Below are 19,680 nucleotides of genomic sequence, written 5' to 3'. Positions count from 1 at the left end.
TTTTAAGGTTCTGTAAATTAGTTTATTTCATAGTAAAACGCTTAATATGCAGACTGAGAGTTTATTTTGTACACTGCATCGTTATTCATATTTCATCTTTGAGTACAGCATTTATTGAAAATTAATACCATTTTGGTTTCTTCAGTATTAAAGAGTTATGCAAATTCCCAAATATGTGAACATTATTTGAATGCTTAGTTATAATTAGAGAATTTTTGTTTTTCCCAATTGGAACTGTAGAAGTGGATTTAAAAATCAGTTAAGTCGATCATACTTATATATTCTAGCGATGGTTTCTGTCTTATGAATCATAAATATTCCTCTAAATCCCAATACTTGAATAAGATGGTTTGAGAGCACGTGTGTTTTTGGAATTTGGCAATTTTTGTTATTTAAAAAATTGTCCGCAGAGTTGTCTTCATCATTGGAATAATAAGTGAAGATTTGCAGATTTCGATCTTACGGTTTTTCGGACCTGGATCCTGTCGTGTACGTAGCTACTATTCGGTAAAAAAAGAAACAGGTATGATTTATGCAATGTATTTTTCAGAAATGGCTTGTGTTGTATAATAGGAGTATGTATCAACATTATTCTTAGAGTTGTTTATTCATGATGTTTGTTTTCATTATGCACGTGTATGTATTTCAGTATGCTGTGAGTAAGTTTTTCTGGGAACTTTTATGAATCTCAAGTGTTTCATTTGAAAGTGATTTTGGTTGAAAATGTTGTACTGATTATTGGTTGCCAGTAAGAGATGGAGTTGTATTGCATCCACCAAATTTTGTATCTTCATAGGGAAATTGTGGCTTGGGGATTGGGATTTATATGTTATGGTAGTTGGAAATCTTACAAATTTACTTTTGAAAAGCAAGTTGTTTGACTTTGCAGCATTTAAGGGTGGTGTTGGAAAATTTTCCTTTAAATAACAGCAGAAAAAATTACTCTGGTGGTTTTAATGGACCTCTTCTATTAACAAAAGATCTGAGGGAGCATGCATATGAACAGTTCACTTCACTATGGCCAATGCTAAAAATATTCCTGAGCTTATTAAGGTTACAATAATTAGCATAAAATAACCATAAGACAATGTCTTTACACCAGTCAAAATAAGGAGAATAGTATAGCGCATGATGCACACTATTTTTGTACAGATAGGAAAGTATAAAAAATATCTAGATGGATTAAAATTCTTTGCCAAAACATTACTTATTTATAAATACTACAGTTAAAGATTTATTTAATCTTTTTATCCCCATAGTAAGTGTGCTGTAAAAGATATGGCACATGAAGACTTGGTTACACTGAACAGCCTACAGACATTTTTCCCTTACATATACAGTATATAAAAATGAAAGCAAGGGTTGTCCTTCAGCTTTTTCAGTAGCCAACTGGCCGTGCATTTGTTTGTGTTTCACTGTATAGTACATGCATTTCAGTTCAGTGTATTTCATGTTTGTGTGAATACATTAGTTTTTTTAGGAGTAAATTTTAATGTCCAGCAAAAGTAAGAAATCTAATGACCAGCCCCTAACCTGAAACATTGTTCATGGTCACATTTTAATTTCAAAGCACTCAAGCTCAGAATTTGTGTTTATTGTTTCATGTTAGAAAAAAATATTAGTAAAATAAAGAACATTTGCTACTTGCCATGGTGTTATTCCCTGTGTTGTAGAAACGCTGTTTACACAAGTGAAATTACCTAACAAGAACACCATTATTTTACAAGTGGACTGTACCAGTGAGTTATTAAAATAACCTGCACATTTTCAGGATGTAGACCCCATCGTTAAAGGATTATTATTCATGCTTTGAATCTGAATAAAAGCTGTGAAATTTATGACCACAGAACATCTCGGAGGGATCACTGATAACATAATGTAAATGCATTTATCAGGAAGAGGGTAAAAAAGCCCAAATATTTAACCATCCCAGTGTGCACTGTTTGTTTAGTATCCAGGAAGTGGAAGTTATATTAAACCACCCAGATCCTGTGTAGAAACGGTTATCCCTCATATCCCTCTATACAAACAAGAAGTCAGCCTTCACACATTATACAATTCATGTCTACATTTTGTTATTTATTACTAAAACATTAAAAAGTTTCTGTTTTAATGATGTTAGAGCCATTTTCCTAGTTCTATAAGATTCATGAATATTTTACTAGATTACAATGCATAATCAATGGGAGGTTCATATAACTTACGTAAATAGAATTGTATTGGCATATTCCTGCCATTTTCTAACATGAGTAAGTTATGGAAGGCATAAGGTTTTAAACTGTGCCTGGGCACATGCCTACGTTCCAACCAGCCTACCGACCTTTTGAGTGTAAAATAACTCGTAAAACAGCACTTATTTAAGTGATGAACCATATGCTTAAGGCATACAGAAGAAGAAATTAAGAACCTTTAAGTACAGAAAGAAGTAAAGAACTTTTAAGTACAGAAATAACTAAAGTTTCTCAAGAAAAGCAAAGTTTATATGATAATGGAAAATGTATTTACATAGGTTGTTGTAGACACAAAACACATCAAATTATTTCCCCTTACAATTCTAGGTAGCTCACTCCCAGATAATCAATCAAGGCAGGAACTGGGAGTACTTCTTGCCTGTTCTGAGGTGGTGGGGGGATGGTATAGCAGGCTGCTTGCTGCTTGGGCTTATGGACACATTTAGAAGACAAAAGACGCTGACGGAGAGGTGCACAGGGATTTAAAGTGGGCCGCATTTACTAGTTTTTTCGTTGGCTCTGGTAATTCTAGTGTTAAAACACAAGCAGCTGTGATCTGAACCTTCTGATCGCCGCATCTGTGGAAGGCAGCTTTATTTGTTGCCGGGGCTATCGCAGGCTCCCACTGCTGCGGGAGCTTGCTGCTGAAGTAAATCTGAGCCAATTGCGGTTGCGCTATAAGCGCCTGTCATTGATGGGTAATGCATATTGATGGGTAATGCAAAAAACATTGTAAATACAGGTAACAGTATTACTTGGCCACTAACCTGGCCCCCGGCCCTGCCTGATTGCTGTGTCTTTGTATAGGTGAGTGGTAGATCCCGCTACTATAAATAACTTTGCTTTTCCTGTTTGAAGCTGAATAAAGGTGTTTTTGGTAAAGTACAGAGACTCAGTCTTGTGTTTTGGGGTGGTAGAGAGGGACTTGGAATATATATATATATATATATATATATATTGTGAACGGCACCCGGGCACAGACAGGCGGACATGTTGTTATCACACCACCACACGTTTATTTACAGAATATTTACAATTATTTTGGTCACCAAGACCCCAGTCCATTGGTCACAAAGACCCAGTTCCTTGGTCACAAAGACCCAGTCACGTGCACAAAACCCCAAACACTCAAAAGTCCTGGCCACAATGCCTTTCTTCGGGCCGCCTCCACTCTCCACTGCTTCGTCCTCCTTCCACCCGACTCCAGCTCTGAATGAAGGGAGACGGCCCCTTTTATGGAGGAACCGGATGAGCCCCAGGTGTTCCCGGCAATCTTCTGGCCACGCCCAAGTGTGGCGGAAATGCCGGCTGTTCTCCGCTGCTCTCCGGCGCCGTCATAAATCTTCCCCCCAGCACTTCCTGGTGTGGCGGGAGTGCTGGGGAAACAAGTCCCCAAGGCATTGGGGCGCCTCCTGGCGGTGGCCACGGGCCCCTACAGGGAAGAGCTTCCAAGCCCTTGACCCGTGGCTCCCAAAGCAACCCGAAGGCGAACCCACGTGGTCCAGGCAGGGCTCTGACCCTCTTCCGTCCCTCCTGGCGCCCCGGCCGGGTCATGGCCCCTGGCATCCCTGACAATATATATATATATATATATATATATATATATATATATATATATATATATATACTATACATAAAATACCAGGCTTCAGCGGAGAAATAGTGTGTTAAAGAAGCAATGAAAAAGAAAAGGAAACATTTTGAAAATAACGTAACATGATTGTCAATGTAATTGTTTTGTCACTGTTGTGAGTGATGAGTGTTGTTGTCATATATATATATTTACACACACACATAAACATATATATATACACATATATACATACATATATATCTGCATATATACACATACATATACACACACACATAAATACATACACACATACATACATACACACACACATATACACACAAATACATATATATATATATATACATACACACACACATATATAAACATATATATACATATACATACATATCTACATATATACACACACAGCTATTTCAGATCAGTGCAATACGCTGCTTGTTAAAATGGATAACTCCGCTCTTACGTGCAAGTCTGCGTGGATATTATGAACTATCGATTTGTTCAAGTTCTATTTAAATTTTAAATAGAAGGAATTTTTATTTAGTCGACAGAAATATCTTTGGTAGGAATGGTAAAAACAGACAGGAATATTATTCCTGAATAAATCAACTCAAACCTTAAACAACTTATAATATTTTGCTCTCCATAAAAATATATCCTGTCTAAATTATACAAGTTAGAAATAAAGTAAACATTAAAAGAACAAACATTCAAATTTCTTTACTCTTATGTAATTTTATATAAAAATAAACTTAGATTTTAAATATCCCAAAAGATTTTGCTCTCCATAAAAATATATCCTGTCAAAATTATACAAATTCAAATATGAACATGCTGCATAACAAAACCTAGAAATATAAATAAAATGTGTTCCTTTCAGCAATAACATATCAAATCATTCAGTTGTCTTTGCTCATATGTCATTTTAGAGCTGGACGCCTGGCATCTTTTTTTGGCCACAGGTTCGTTTCTGTTTGGTGTGAGGTTCTGTGTTGTGGAGATTCTCAGGATGGATTGCAGGTGCTCATCAGTGAGGCGACTCCTGTGTGCTGTTTTGTTAGTCTTTATCACTGAGAAGAGCTTCTCACACAGATATGTGCTACCAAACATGCACAAGGTTCGAGCCGCATGTAGACGGACTTTTTGTTCTTCAAAGTCACCAAAGCGCCGTGCAAACTCAGTGCGCTCAGTTTATCAGCAAAGTGCGTATTTGGGAACACCGTAGTGACGACTTGGTTTAACATTACTTGGTAACAGGGAAAGTGGGGCAAGTGATTGTGTCTCCCATAAAAGCAGCTTCACTTGAAATCACTTTGTGATTGTGCACGGGTAAAACGTCCGCTGAAGTGTCAGATTCTTATTTAATTCTTCTGCTTTCTGTATCTTCTGCATTGCATTCAGGTTACCCTGATGTTTTGTCTCATAGTGCCGTCTTAGATTAAATTCTGTAATTACAGCCACATTAGCTCCACAAATGAGACACACGGGTTCAGTAAACATATACTCAGCCTCCCATCGCTTTTAAAGGCTCTATTTTCAGAATGAACTTTTCTCTCCAGCATCGCGTGAGCTAGCTTCGCAATAAGTGTTGCAAGGCAGCTGAAGCGCTGCATTATGGGATCTGTAGTTTATTGTGTTACCAGCGCTTCATATACCTGGGCCATTAATAACAATAATACAGTATATAAAATGATCTCGCGGGCGGATATAATTACACGCCGGTCGGATGTGGCGTGGCCCTTAAGTTTGACAAATATGGACTAAATAGAACTTGAAAAGATATATTTTTGAAATGTGATCGCGCAATTCAGATAGAGTTGACGCGCACTACAGCCTGCATCCTCCCTCGCTCTTACTTTTTACCGCTCATCTAATGAATACACTGAGTATGGCTTTACCAAAACAATCATTGATGGCGAATAAAGTATCCATTATTCGAGTATGTAGATCGGAATATATATATACATATATATATATACCCGCGTATCGCAGCGAGAAGTAGTGTGTTAAAAAGCTAGAAAAGAAAAGGGAACATTTTAAAAATAACGTAACATGACTGTCAATATACAGTATTTGTTTTGTGAGTGTTACTGAGTGTTGCTGTCATCAAGGATTTGATTATCATTATTTCTTTCAATCAGGCTCGTATTTGTAGGATGTGTTGTGTTCAAGTTACATTCCGTGTTTGTCAATCGTTGTAAAGATGACAGGTTTCTTTCATCGATTCGTTTCTTACTGCATCAATAAACAGCTCGTCTTCTTCTTTATCTGAGACCTGACACACTGCATGCATGTTTTTTTTTACACTGTCTTCCTTTAGCGGGACATTGACTTTTTCCACCGTGTGCTTTGTTTCGCAGTAGCTGGATTTATGAATATGCTTATCAGACGCTTCATATTTTTGCTGCCTTTTCAATTGTGTAATTCGGTTTTGTTCAGCTCTTTGGAACTGTTGCCTTTTATCTCTGCACTGCGTCAGTTCACGTGAGCCGCTCGGTGTACTTGCATCGAAGGTTCCCAGCTGTGCTGGTGCCATCTGGTGCTATGTCCGTGGCTGTATTTAATGTTACCTTAGTCCTGGCACTTAAAACTTTCTCTCGCAGTTTCGCTGAGTTTGTGTCAAACACCACCCTGACCATCTCATCTTCCTCTCCATAAACACAGTCCTTAACCCGTGAATATTTAGTGGAGTTTGCTATTGGATTGCCGCTGACGGACGGCCTTATATGGGCAGGCACTAAATTACAAACGCCAGCGCAGCCTGTCTATGAACTTAATTTAAAGTGTAGGTTTACATCGTGCTTTGTTTCGAAGTAGCAGAACTCATGAATATGGTTGTATATGTCACTCGCCGCTTCTTATTGTTTCGCTGCCTTCTCAATTATATAATGCATGTTTTCTTGAGCGCTTTTTTGAGGTCTTCCTGGTTTTCTATGTACTGCGTGATTACGTGGGAGGCGTGATGATGTCACATGAAACTCCGCCCCCACGGCGTTAAAGCTCATCTCCATTACAGTAAATGGAGAAAAACTGCTTCCAGTTATGACCATTACGCGTAGAATTTCGATATAAAACCTGCCCAACTTTTGTAAGGAAGCTGTAAGGAATGAACCTGCCAAATTTCAGCCTTCCACCCACACGGGAAGTTGGAGAATTAGTGGTGAGTGAGTGAGTGAGTGAGTGAGTGAGGGCTTTGCCTTTTATTAGTATAGATATACTGCTCAAAAGAATTAAAGGAACACTTTTTAATAGAGAATACAGAGTATAGCATAAAGTCAATGAAACGTATGGGATATTAATCTGGTCAGTTAAGTAGCAGAGGGGGTTGTTAATCAGTTTCAGCTGCTGTGGTGTTAATAAAATTAACAACAGGTGCACTAGAGGGGCAACAATGAGATGACCCCCAAAACAGGAATGGTTTAACAGGTGGAGGCCACTGACATTTTGTCCTCCTCATCTTTTCTGACTGTTTCTTCACTAGTTTTGCATTTGACTACAGTCAGTGTCACTACTGGTAGCATGAGGCGATACCTGGACCCTACAGAGGTTGCACAGGTAGTCCAACTTCTCCAGGATGGCACATCAATACGTGTCATTGCCAGAACGTTTGCTGTGTCTCCCTGCACAGTCTCAAGGGCATGGAGGAGATTCTAGGAGACAAGCTGTTACTCTAGGAGAGCTGGAGAGGGCCATAGAAGGTCCATAACCCATCAGCAGCATGACAATTCCTGGCCTCATGTGGTGAGAGTATGCAGGCAGTTCCTGGAGGATGAAGGAATTGATACCATTGACTGGCCACCACACTTTCCTGACCTAAATCCAATAGAACACCTCTGGGACATTATGTTTTGGTCCATCCAATGCCACCAGGTTGCACCTCAGACTGTCCAGGAGCTCAGTGATGCCCTGGTCCAGATCTGGGAGGAGATCCCCCACAACACCATCTGTCATCTCATTAGAAGCATGCACCGATGTTGTCAGGCATGTATACAAGAACACAGGGGCCATACAAAGTGCTGCGTACAATTTTGAGTTGCTGCAATTAAATTTTGGCAAAATGGTAGCCTGCCGCATAATTTTTTCACTCTGATTTTTGGGGCGTCTTTGAATTCAGGGCTCTTTAGGTTGATCATTTTCATTTCCATCAAACGATGTGGCATCCTTTCGTTCCTAACACATTACCCAGTCTATATCAGTATAGATATCCAGGAGGATTTCTTTTTCCCATTGAGATCTGATGTGTTTTCAAAGTGTTTCTTTAATTTTTTTGAGCAGTTTATATATATATATATATATATATATATATATATATATATATATATATATATATATTCCTGTGAATTACCTGACATCCCTACATTTCAGTTTTTTTTTTTTTTTTGATGATTTCAGTAGTTTCTAGGACCCTGGGCGTTTTACATTATGGGCTACTTTTTCTGATTGATATCCCAGTCAGTTGTCTCCTTGGTCCTTTCTGCAGTGCCCAACCTTCCTGGCTAAAGTGCCAATTGATCCTGAAGCAGGAACACCCAATGCCCTTCTGTTGACATCTGCACCCAGTATATACCACCTCGCCCACATTGTCAAGTACTTGGCATAGTACTACCCAAGCACTTTTTGGGACTATACACCCACACTTAATTGCCAAGGTGGTATGGGAGTCCTCTTGCACTGAGGTTATAATGCCACTTTTGGTTTAGGTTAATTTTGTGTAAATGCTCCTGCACAATTGTGAGGGGCATGTCGATTCGGTCCTCAAGACCGCACACATACTCTGGTCCAGACTGCTGCTCTCCCATTGACAAACCATATTCAAAAGAGGTCAGGGTCCTCAACTCCTGACCCAACATTAACAGGGTTGGAGTGCACTGTATTGATCCCTGCACAGCTGTCCGGAATGCCAGAAGAACCAGGGGCAGTTGTTGATTCTACTCACATTGGTCCTTGTTGACCACTATAGCTAACTGACCAGACAACAAGGCATGGATGAACCGCTTGGCCAGACTGTTGCTTTGGGGGTGGAAATGGGTGGTGTGTGTTTTTTGAATGTGCAGGAGGTCACATACGATGAAAAACCTTGCTCTCAAAATTATGCCCCGGGTTGGAATGGAGCTCCAGGTGCATGCCGAACCTACTAAACATGTCCTCAACCCCGGCAGTTGCCACATTTTCTGTTTCCTCATTAGGAGCAGGATGGACTTCCAGCCACTTGGAGAAATAGTGCCTCAACCAGGATACTCTTATTTTCCTGTGAAGAATGGAGGAAAGACTCCAGGATGTCTATCCTGACCCACTCCATTGGTGGACCAACTTGGTATTGTTGGAGGGGGACAATTGATTGTTTGGAGGGCCCCTTATGAACTATGCAGAAATTGCAGAGGCGGCAGTGGTCTCCAACATGTTGTCAGCACCACACCAAATAGAACACCTGTCGGAGTCTATTTTACTGATCCCAAAGTAGCCAGACCCCACACCTTCATGTATGGACCAAAGAACACCATCCTGAACCCCGTTTTGTTTGTGTTTCCCCAAAAATAAGACCGGGTCTTATATTAATTTTTGCTCCAAAAGATGCACTAGGGCTTATTTTCAGGGCATATCTTATACTTATTCATGTACAACAAGATGCATTTATCCAAATACAGTCATGGAATATCATCATAACTCTCCACATTCAAATCCTGAATTCCAACCTGAATTTCTTGATACTCTTGCCACTTTTAGGATCTTCCAGGATCAATGTTCATGTTTCGATGTTTCATGAGTGGTTCGATGTGATGAAGCAAAATGCCGACATACAAATGCATTTGTGGGGCGTCGCATATTCCCCAAAGTAATGACACAATACATTTTAAAAATCTTGCATACCATCTTCTGTGCAATGTTTTTTTTTAAAAAAAAAACCTTCCCAATACTATCAGAATGTACGGCAGCGTATTTCAGCCACGGAGAAAAATTAATAAGGACATTATGAAAATGTCTTTTTTGTGATTAAAGTGGAAATTTCGGCTTTAACCTCAATGTCCAGTTTAACCTCGTAGTTTATCATTAAAGCAGACTGTCATAATTGTCATCTTAAAACTGACCCAGTTTTTAATCGCTACGCGTTCTGGGGCTTCCTCCTGACCTGACAGGAGCGGCAAACAGTATCGCCTCACAGAACACATTAAATTTATAATATTCCAGCTCTCTGCACATTTAAAATTCTTAGATTTATAATTGATATCACTTTCATGATGAAATGCATTAAAATATGTATGTTACATTTACAGATAAATCGTTAACTTTGTTTAAATAATGAATACTGTTAATAGTTACACACATGGGGTGGCACAGCGGTAGCATTGAGGTCTGTGAGTCATGTCCCTTGTAATCCTTGCCTGGAGTTTGCATGTTTTCCTGGTGGGTTTCCACAGTGTGCTCAGTTTTCCACCCAAAGACATGAAGGTTTGGGGATTTGGTGAAGCTACAATAACGTTAGTGTATATGTGTGCTTGTGTTCACCTTTCGATAAGCTGATGCCTCGTCCAGGGATTTTGTTTCTGTCTTGCACCAATGCGGCTGGAAAGGGCACATCCCTGAATTGTTTTCAGAGATATTGTGGCAAGGTGTCCTTGGAATTTAATCGATGTTTCTTGCACATGCATCGCATCAGGTGAAGTATAAACCTGGCCTTTGGTGCCTTACTTTTCAGCTGATGATCTTGACTAGGGCTTATATTACAGAGCAGCTTTAAAATCATGCTAGGGCTTATTTTCGGAGTTGGTCTTATTTTCAGGGAAACATGGTACCTGCCAAGTTGATGGGCAGAAATGACAAAATCAGCAAAGATGCCTGCGTTTGCTGCAGCGACAGCAGATAGAAGGTGTAGCGGAGGAAGTTGATGTTCCAACAGGGTTCACTCCCAGTGGAGGTGTTCTTCCACTGGCCTCCACTACCAGGCAAAATACATGGTCACACGGCATCTGGCGACACGTTCTTTCAGGCTCCCTCGCACAACCCTCAGTATGGGTTGATTCCCCCTCACACACCATGATGTTTGAATTTGACAGCATACTTGAGCACCTCTCCTAGAGTTGCGGGTCGAGCAAGTTACCAAGGTGGCACAGGGCTTAAGGTTCAAGTCCTCAGAGAAATGCGTCATGCACCAATTTGTCTCAGATCTTGCAGGGAAAGTGTGCATAGGTTTGCCCCACCAGCTCCTGTACTTCCGCTATGAAAGTTTCCAGGTACTCTACTTTCTGCCAAGTTCATGCAATTGCCTTTGCAGTCGTAATATCGTTTCTGTCTGCTTGAAATGATGCTTAGTGGCTTTCAAAAGTTGTCTCAAATCCATTTAATCTCCTCATAGAACAACCTCAAGGACTTTCAAAGTCTCTTCTTCCTCTGCTGTCACCTACTGCACTGGTCTTTCCTCGATTCCCCCAACTGTTTGCCTCTGCAATAACTGTGGACCTGTTCCAAAAGGCTTCCCAACTGCCAGTCCTGTTATAGCACCCCAGTTTCAACCTCAGAAGTTTGCGCCTTTCCCTCTAAGATCTCAGCTACTCATGTTTGTCAACAGGTTCTTCTTTACAATATAGTAACGCCCAGGGTGGCAGGAAAAGTTCTTTGCCATTCTCACATCCTCTGCTTCCTCTGACAGTGGTCTTTATGGGATGGTTCATCCCACTTCTCATAGCAGTGTAATGTCCCTTTCCAGGTGGGAGAAGTAAAAGTTAACTGAATATGCAAATTAAAAAAAAAACTATTGTCTGAACAAATACAACCACGTGTACACATCAAGCTAATTCTACATTTTTTTTTCCTTTTTGGCGTTAAGAATTTCCTTATCAATTCCCACTCCCAGTATCCCAGTTGCTTTTGATTTCCAAGTTTTCAGAAATTAACAATGCAATGTATCAATGTAGAAAAAAGTGTGCAAAAAAAGTGAAAATGTTAAACTGCAAACATTACGCAGTGCAAACCAAATCTGCATTACTAGTTGCAATAACTATATACCTCTATTCTCTGTTGCTTTAAAATCTTTGGTAGAACAGTATCTAAAATTTAGGATTTTTTCTTGTTTTTTTTCTACAAAAGCAGTACACATTTTCTCTTGAACACTACAAGTTTTTTGCTAAAAACTCTGGACTGTTCACTGTCTCAGGCTTTATTGATGTTTTTTTGCAGATTACAATGTTGCCTCCTGTACTAAAAGCCCTTTCTGAGGGTGAACTGGTGGCAAGGATCCAGAGGTAGCGTTTAACCAGGAGGCTTGATTTAGGAAATACAGTTGCGTGAATCTTCCACCTTTCCAGAGCACTAGTTTCACTTTCCATGCAAGGAGCTTGGAGGTTTTCCAGTTCAGCTTCAACAGATTGTTGGTCTGTGAGCTGCTGCAACAGAATAGGGTTTCTTGAAGAAGCTGCCCAGTCTTCTGTTTTTTGGCTTTTGTATTGACAGAGCTATGAAGTGTAGTAACTGTACTGCTCTGGCTTTCTTGCACTATTTCAGCCACACCTCTGATGTTCATGGCATAAACTTTCTCAGGGTTTCACATAATATGTTTTAAAATGAGGCCCAAGGAGGGATGATCTGTCCAGAAGGTCATTAATAGCACTATAATCGTATTTGTCATTCAAGTAGCAGAGGGCAATAGTTTTTAATGTTTTTTGTGAGTTCTTAGTCCTTAACCTCTGGCTGCAGGACCTCCTCACTGAGCAGGTGAAGCATAGGCTTCACATATGATTCCCCTGACAGTTCGTCTTTGAAATGTACACTTAATGAGGCTTCTTCTCCAGAGTATAGTTCCTTTTTTCTGCTAGACAAGGCAAGAAAGGATGTGGAATTGCGACTATCTTTTCTAAGTTGTTCACCTACACAGATTCCACTTTTGAAGATTTTTCAAGTTTTGAATACTTGGCTGTGGTTATCAGAACTCAACAACATGTTTTTGAACTATTTATAGACCCCCTTAAGCGTAACTCCAATTTCCTATCTGAGTTTTTTTGAGTTATTGTCAATTGCTCTTGTCAAATTTTACTGGGTGATTTCTAACGTGCATAATAATGACTCTTCAGATTCTAAAGCAATGAAATTTTTACACCTTATTGCAAGTTTAGATTTTACCGAACATGTGAAGGATGCTTCTCACAACTGTGGAAACATACTGGACCTTTTCTTTAGAAAGGGTATTGACATTGATATTTCATCAATTTTTCAAGTTCCAGTTTCTGATAATTTCTGAGTCTTTTTCAATGTATCTCTCTGTACTCCAATTAAGTGTACTAATCCTGGTACGTATACTTATCACTGTGTTGACAGTTATGTTTAGTCTATATTGAATAAACATCTACCAGATATACTTGATGCATGTAGTATAAAATATGATTTCCTTGATAATCTCACTGATATGAGTAATGCATTGCTTAAATTATTTGATTCTGTTGCTCTTCTCATAACAAGAAAACGTATCCAGAAGAATTCCACATCACGATTTTCAGATGACATCCATGCACTCAAAGAGACTTGTAGAAAACTTGAGCCCAGGTGGCGTATGACAAATCAAGAGGGTTTTCATCTTCCCTGGATAGAAAGTATTAAACTACTAGGACAGAAAATTTCTCTACTATGATTAACACTAATAGAAATAATCCCCATTTTTTGTTTGATACAATTATCAAGCTCACATTGTATGCTCCTGCACATGGCTCTCCATTCAATGTTGATGAATTTCTAAAATTTTTCATAAATATGATTGACTTGATTTGAGATAAAATCAATTGTGTACATTCCCCTTAGAATGATGGCCATGATATCTCTAATACTTTAATGAATGCAGGCACTAGTACTCGGACCTCTTGCAACTTTTCATAATTTGAATTAGTTTCCCGTGAGGCTTTGTCCAGCCTGATAACTGCTTCAAAACCTACAACCTGCATATTAGAACCAATACCATCTTATCTTTTGAAGGAACTGGCTCCTTGTTTAATTGGTCCTATTTTAAATATTATCAATAAGTTGCTTTCAATTGGCTCTTTGCTCTCCACTTTTAAAGCTTCTATTAGTAAGCCATTACTTAAAAAACCTAACTTGGATCTGATGATTTTGAATTATTATCAACAAATTTGCAATATTTCTTTTATGTCTAAACTACTTGAAAGAGCCATCGCTGATCAACTTAATCCCTACTTGTCTTGCAATAATCTTTTTGACAAATTTCAATCTGGCTTTCTACAGATACTGCTTTGACCAGAATAATCAATCGTATTTTGATCATTGTTGAATCGAATTTGATGTTAGTGTTACTGCTTCTTAACTTAAGTGCGACCTTTGACACTGTAGAACATGCCATACTTTTAAGTTGCTTGGAGAAATATATTGGCATCCAGGGGACAGTACTTTCATTGTTTCACTCTTATTTATCAAATCCCAACATGTAAGTAACCATATAATCTGTGAATTTACTGAAGTAAAGTTTGGTGTACCCCAGAGATCAGTTCATGGCCCCATGCTTTTTTCAATCTATATGCTTCCCCTTGGTGACATTATTTGTAAATATGGTGTTAATTTTCACTGTTATGCTGGCAATACGCAGCCTTATATATCTGTAAAGCCAAATGATCTTTCCCAGATGCTACATTTAGAGGCATGTCTGTCACAAATTAAAAAATGGATGAGTATGAACATTCTGCTCTTAAATGCTGATAAAACAGAATTATTGGTCGTTAGACGATCCAAATATGGACACTTGTGTGAGAGCTTCATCTATACCAATAAAAGGCAAAGCCCTCACTGACTGACTGACTCATCACTAATTCTCCAACTTCCCATGTAGGTAGAAGGCTGAAATTTGGCAGGCTTATTCCTTACAGCTTACTTACAAAAGTTAAGCAGGTTTCATTTCGAAATCTACATGTAACGGTCATAATGGTCGACAACGTCCGCCATGTTGAACTTTCTTATTTATGGCCCCATCTTCACGAAATTTAGTAGGCAAGTTCCCTGCGCTAACCGAAACCGATGTACGTACTTATTTCAATGGTATGATGCCACTGTGGGCTGCCATATTGAACTTTCCAGCGTCACTAATTTTCCAATTTACCGTGTAGGTAGAAGGCTGAAATTTGGCAGGCTCATTCCTTACAGTTTACTTACAAAAAGTTAAGCAGGTTTCATTTCGAAATTCTATGCATAACGGTCGACAACGTCCGCCATGTTGAACTTTCTTGTTTATGGCCCCATCTTCACAAAATTTGGTAGGCGGCTTCCCTACGCTAACCGAAACCGATGTAGGTACCTATTTTGGTGGTTTGACGCCACTGTCGGCCGCCATATTGAACTTTCCAATGTCACTAATTCTCCAACTTCTTGTGTAGGTAGAAGGCTGAAATTTGGCAGGCTTATTCCTTACACCTTACTTACAAATGTTAAGCGGGTTTCATTTAGAAATTCTATTCTACGCATAACGGTCATAACGGTGGACAATGTGACCGCCAGTGTTGAACGCCATATTGAACTTTCCAACAGTCTTTGTTACCAATGGGCCCATCTTAAAGAAATTTGGTACGTGGGTTCCCAACGCTAACTGAATCCTACTTACTTACATTTTAAGTCCATAGCCTGCAGCTCGGTCGCCGTGTGAGGCGGTGTTGGGTCCCCCATGCCCACGCCTCCCACGTTGTTGGCTGCCTGCCTATATAAGGCCATCCGTTGCTCCAGTCTCTTCATTCCCTTCCTTGCTTTGCCACGGTATTCACGTCTCTGTGCTGATAACTGCAGCCTTTTTATTTAATCCTTGGCTTCTCCGCTGTTTTATTGTTCGTTTATTACAATTATAGTTATTGTATAGGTATTTTAGACTTAGTTTACATTGTTCAGGTACCCATTTCCTATATCGTTCCAACCGTACCCCCATTAACATGTCTATCGTGGTGATCACCATCGATCAAAGAACCGTCACTTACTGAGTGGTTTCCATGCCCGGAGATGGCACCTGCCTTTTCCACTCTCTGTGTTACATATTGCATGACCATATCAGGCTCACTGTTGATATCCGGAGGAACATTGTGTCTTATGTATTGAATGACTGGAACAGGTTCAAGGTGTGGACTGATGACGGTACAGGAGATAATTATACTACACAGGAGCACTATAAGAGTGAAATGCTTAAGCCCATTCACCTTTGTATCTGCATGTGAGTTGATGGCTGCCGCTGAATTGTTCGGTTGTCGCTTTCAAGTGTACCGAAATGGCCAAATATTTTACACCTTTGGACAACTGCCAATGCATCTTAAACATCTTAGATTCACAGGTGATGATTTCAGTAGTGGACACTTTGATGTTTATGAATGTTTCAACTCTCAAAAGCTGGATGTGAAGTTATCGATGAAACCGGTTGTATGCTTACAACGCTTGACAGATTCCGAATGTCACTTCAACACAAGTCCTGCAAATATTGTTGTAATTGAAACACCCCATGAAACTCAAACCAATTATGACAGCAGCAATCCAAGCTGTGAGATTTGAGACAAGATTGCTTTTCACATGGCCAACTATATGTTGCATGCTCAAGAGTAAGCTCGGCGCACAGCTTGGTCATATTACAAACGGAGGGCCGAACTGACAACGTGGCATACAAAGAGATCCTTAACAAATAATTATTGGTATATTTTCCCTCAGTTTAAAAAGGTTTCATTTTCTTCTTAATAGAAATTTTAAGGCAGTACTTCGCCGCTGCGAACCGTGGGTATTTTGCTAGTTGTTAATATTGATGACTGTTCTATCTGTGAAAGTTCAATCATTAAAAATTTTGGAGTAATTTTTGATAATGGTCTCACACTCCAGTGTCATAACAAGGCTAATACTAAGTCAGCATTTTTTAATTTTTGTAATATTGCAAGAATTTGGTCTATTCTGTCTCTGCAGGATGCTGAAACATTAATACATGCATTTGTTTTTCTACCTTTGATTATTGTAATCCCCTTTTCTCTGGTGTTCCTAGTTTTGCTACTAGAAGTCTTCAGCTTTTTCAGAATTTTGCAGCTAGAATCTTGACAAAACCAAAAGAAAATTGCGTACATAATACCCATTATAGCTTCTCTTCACTGGTTACCAGTACAAGCAAGAGCTGATTTTAAAGTTCTTCCTTTAATGTATAAGGCCATGCATGGAGTTGCATTTCCTTACCTAGCTGAATTAATTAAACCATAGACTCTCTTAATGAGGGTCTTTTGGTCATTTCATCAGTTAAAGAAAAAATCAGTTGGTCAAAGAGCATTTGCTTACTGTGCACCTTATCTTTGGAATGGCCTGCCATTATGTATAAACATCATCTTAAAATCCACCTAGCTGTTAATTGCTATGTGCTTCTGGGGCTTTCTCCTGAACTGACAGCAGCAGTAAGCAGCAATTACCACACAGAACACATTAAATTTATGATATTCCAGTTCTCTACACCTTTGGAGTTCTTAGATTTATACTTGCTATCAGTTTCATGATGAAATGCATTAAAGTATGTATATTACATTTTACAGATACGTTGTTAACGTCATTTAAATAATGTAAACTGTTAATAATTACACATGTGGGGGCGTAGAGCTGCTGCCTCTCGGGGAGTCACGTCCCTAGTGTTCCCTGCCTGGAGTTTTGAGGTTCTCCTGGTGGGTTTTCACAGTGTGCTCCAGGTTCCTTTCAAAGACATGTAGGTTTGGAGATTTGGGGATGCTAAAATGATGCTAGCGTATGTGTGTGTGTCTGTATTCACCCTGTGATGAGCTGATGCCATGGGAGTGATTGTTTCTGCTTTGCGCCTGATGTATGCTGGAATGGGCGCATCCCTGGATTGATGGATGTAATCATTAAACATCCATCCTTTTCAGAGATATTGTGGCAAGGTGCTCTTGGAATTTAATGGATGTTTTGGACAATTTTACAACACAAGGAAGCTGAACGTTTTCTCACCGTGATGGTGTCGCACTGCCACCTGGTGGAATCTTCCAGACTTAGATAAAATATGCACACAAGTATAAACAGTACACCGTTTGCGTAGCAGAAATGTCTTAGGTTCACACATTGCATCACATGGATTATAAACCCGGCCTTTAAGTAACATCTACTTGAATGACAGGACCCAATGTCTCCCAGTAGAACATTGCCCAAAGCATCACACTACCTTTTACGGATTGCATTCATTCCGTAGTGCATTTTTCTGCCATCTGTTTGCCTGGTAAATGCACCTGGCTGTCCACATGATCTAAAAGAAACCATGATTTATCAGACTAAGCCACTTTTTTTCTGTTGCTCCATAGTTAAGAACTGATACTCATGCGCATTATTTTCCTTTTGCCTGTGGATAGGGGTCAGCAGGGGATTTCTAACTGGTCTGCGGCTACGCAGCAAGCTGTGATGCACTGTGTGTTCTGATGCCTTTCTGTCATGGCGAGCATTAAGGTTTTCAGTAATTTGTGGTACAGTTTCTCTTCTGTGGCATCAGACCAGACAAAATAGCCTTTCACTCACACACGCATTAGTGAGCATTGAGCATGAACCCGTGACTCTTTTGCTGGTTTCTTCCTTGGACCACTTTTGGTAGATACTACATACTGGGAACAACCCACAAGCCCTGCAGTTTTGGAAATTGTCTGGCACTTCTCAGAGTTGCTGAGATTCTTATGCTTGCCCGTTTTTCCTGCTTCCAACACATCGCCTTCGAGAAGTGACTGTTTACTTACTGCCTAATATATCCCACCCCCTGACAGGTAATGACAGTGCTGTCAATGCTTTTAAATTTTGGCTGATCTGTGTACTTTTTCAGTGCTATGGGATCTGAAATTTAAACCTGGTACGATAACTGACAGATTGGAGCTCAAGAAAAAATTGATTGTAGGGTTGTGTATCTTAAAATGTCTTAGTTATGCACTGTAAAATCACATTTTTGGATAGAAATTTCAATGTGCCAAATATTGTGTTTTATTTAGTTGATATTGGTGTAAGCTATTATTTTTATTATAATTATTCATTATTCAGCCATTTGCAGCTCCTTTATTACATAAGCAGAATAATAACTGTTTCTCTTTGGGTATGTGATTTAGGCGCAACAATACCAAAAACCCCTTAATTCATAAGAAATTAACAGGTAGGTACTTTATTTTCCCTTACAAGGACAAAGTCAGTGTTGTCTATTTTTGCTTGCTTTTAGAGGCACACAAGGCTACAAGTTAAGACCATATTTAACAGGGATGCAGAAATTGAGCTACACCTCACTCCCACCTGCATTCCTGAATGAACAGTAAAATAAATAACTGTAGCTCAACCAAAGCTTTTGTTAGCTCTGTACTTCATTTGATAACAAAGGTGTAAATCAGAGTTGGATATTCATTTTAGGCTTAAAGTTGCAGAGAGCACATGAATGAGCCTAACAGTGATCAGAGAAAGGCAGCATCACATCACACCACAAACAAAGGACGATGTAAAAACAACAAGAATACACTCCAACACAAGAAGAGTTCTTCACTTGAACTCGGAGCAACAACTTGCACAATTCCAGTAAACAATCTGTGTCTTCTGTGTTATTTTTGCCTCTCCTGCCTTCTGTCTTCTTTGTTGATATATATGCAATTAGCATATTTTTTATAATTCTTCTGTTTATCAAAAAAATAGCATTAATCTGTTTCCTACATCAGGTGTTCTTTTAAGGCCAGAAACCTCCACTACAGAGGAAGGTAAGGGAAATAAAGTTGGAGCCTTTCCAAACTATTTGATTAATTACTGCCATTTCTAAAGGCAATCAGTTTTTCTTCTCAGACCTTATACATTTTTCTACGTTTGTTTGGTGTCTCTGGGTGGTAGTAAAACAGAAATTCTCCTATTTTC

General features: G+C 39.3%; 1 protein-coding gene across 7 annotated transcripts in view; it reads left to right on the top strand.

The window, feature by feature from the left end:
* Positions 1-19,680, top strand: part of phf10 (PHD finger protein 10) — a 216,634-nt gene that overhangs the window by 555 nt on the left and 196,399 nt on the right. The window lies entirely within an intron of this gene.

The sequence above is a fragment of the Polypterus senegalus genome, chromosome 3, assembly GCF_016835505.1.
Source record: "Polypterus senegalus isolate Bchr_013 chromosome 3, ASM1683550v1, whole genome shotgun sequence".
Classification (NCBI taxonomy): Eukaryota; Metazoa; Chordata; class Cladistia; order Polypteriformes; family Polypteridae; genus Polypterus; species Polypterus senegalus.
The sequence above is the reverse complement of the archived record's forward strand: the minus strand, read 5'-3'. Positions and strand labels throughout refer to the sequence as shown.